The sequence below is a fragment of the Penaeus monodon genome, chromosome 19, assembly GCF_015228065.2.
Source record: "Penaeus monodon isolate SGIC_2016 chromosome 19, NSTDA_Pmon_1, whole genome shotgun sequence".
In the NCBI taxonomy this organism is placed as follows: domain Eukaryota; kingdom Metazoa; phylum Arthropoda; class Malacostraca; order Decapoda; family Penaeidae; genus Penaeus; species Penaeus monodon.
The window spans coordinates 44,598,844-44,600,520 of record NC_051404.1 but is presented as its reverse complement, the minus strand read 5'-3'; the positions used below and the strand labels follow the sequence as shown (position 1 = coordinate 44,600,520).

Here is a 1,677-nt window from a genome sequence, read left to right as displayed (position 1 = left end):
GCGAAGGGGAGACCGAAGAAAATACACCGATAAAAGAGACCCAACAGAAAGGCAATAAAAAAGACCCATAAGAGCGACAATAGTGTGCACTTCACGCATGCGCCGGCCCTGTCCAACACAGCCCTTTTCTCTCCTCCTCATTTGCTTTTTCTCCCATTTTCTCTCTCTCGGGACTATTAATAGGCGAGCTGAGCGTTTCTTCTCAGTGTGAGTCTACAATTTTGGTGCATGGGCCTTTTATTACGGCGCTGAGGTCTTTGCGTAGTTATACAGTGTCGGTGTGTTATCTGCCGAGTGCGATTAAAGTGTAAATTTTATTCGTCTTGTGATTAAGGTACATAGAAGTGATTTATTTTTTCTCTCTCTGCATTTTTTGTCCCAACTCTAGCTGCTGTTGTAGGACAGAGTTGACAGCGGACGCGATCCAGGAAGAGGAATTAAGCGTTTAACAAGCCGACGTAACTCCTCCTTACTTCGATGTACTTTTGAGATGGTTTTATCATAATGATTTACCCGGTCGGTTTTCCCCTCCCCTTTTTCCCCCCTCTATTTCCCCTCACACCCACCCCCATGTATCTGGGTGGTTGTATTAATAAGGGTGTGGTCAGTGCATGCACATAATATGTAACAGGAGTTAAGAATATATACATGCATTTAAAACAAAGCAAGAGACAATGTATTATTGGGTTGTTTCTAGTGTGCGTGTGTGTGTGTAGTGGGGGGGTAATAGGAGTTGGGGTAGTTACACCATGGTCTAAGAGTGACTCACCCCTCCCGTACACACTCTCCCCCCTCCCCCCAATCTCTACCACTACCTAAGAGGTGGAGGTTGATTGTAGGTATATATTCACACAATTTTTTTTTTTAGGTAGTAGGTTCCCTTAAAATCTACAATGGAAGATGAAGATATTCCCCTACACTTATCTTTTTTATCAGAAAAGGAGATCACTATTATGGCAAAGCATCAAGGTCATTGTCTGGCTAGAATTAGACACTGGGGCACTGCCGTCTGTGCACCTGTTACCTTGTGGTGTATCAGGGATGTGGATGCAGTTATAGATTTTCACATTTTTGCTTTTTTTTGGTATATGTAGTATTAACTTTCATGGGTTTGACATATATCGAAGAAGTGTGGCTGGGTGACCTAAAAAGAGAAAAAAGGGATGATATATATAGATGAACAATCCCCAGGATCACTGTAAAACCTTGAGTTGGCAAGGGTCTGGCTCAAGGTACATGTGCAGGTCATTTATAACTTAGGTGTTTTTCTACTGAATACAACCAAAAGGATTGTCAAAAGGTTGTGCAAGATGAACTGACTCACATAATCAAGTTCCTTGGATATTTTTTCATGCATGATGATTATTTTAATAATTTACTAGTCACATGGAGCAGGTGTGCCTGAGTTGGGATGAGGAAGCGTAGTAGGTTTTACTATATCTACTCCAGGAAATTGTTTGATGCCTGCCAAGAAACCTTCAGCTTGTATTAGTACAAGGTTTCTTATAAATAGAGATATTATCTGACCACAAAATTATCTTCTAATGCCTGATAGATATCCAAAAATGTATAGAAAATTACTATTATACATAGAAATAATTTGTAAAATTGTTCCTATAAATAATTATCAATAACAAAGGAAAAATATGAGATGTGAAAACCTTTTCAGAATGCAAA

The 1,677-nt window shown here is 39.8% G+C and overlaps 2 protein-coding genes across 9 annotated transcripts in view; both read left to right on the top strand.

Annotated features, from left to right (window-relative positions):
• Positions 1-65: 65 nt before the first annotated feature.
• Positions 66-1,677, top strand: part of LOC119585254 (dual specificity protein phosphatase 3-like) — a 12,442-nt gene continuing 10,830 nt past the window's right edge. The window contains exon 1 of one of the 8 annotated variants that reach the window (XM_037933921.1): positions 66-207. The gene's annotated coding sequence lies outside the window, so the exon portion shown is untranslated. The other 7 variants (XM_037933914.1, XM_037933916.1, XM_037933920.1 and 4 more) reach the window with 7 other exon arrangements.
• Positions 215-1,677, top strand: part of LOC119585416 (dual specificity phosphatase DUPD1-like) — a 29,227-nt gene continuing 27,764 nt past the window's right edge. Inside the window, exon 1 of the mRNA XM_037934078.1 lies at positions 215-334. The gene's annotated coding sequence lies outside the window, so the exon portion shown is untranslated. The remainder of the gene's footprint in view (positions 335-1,677) is intronic.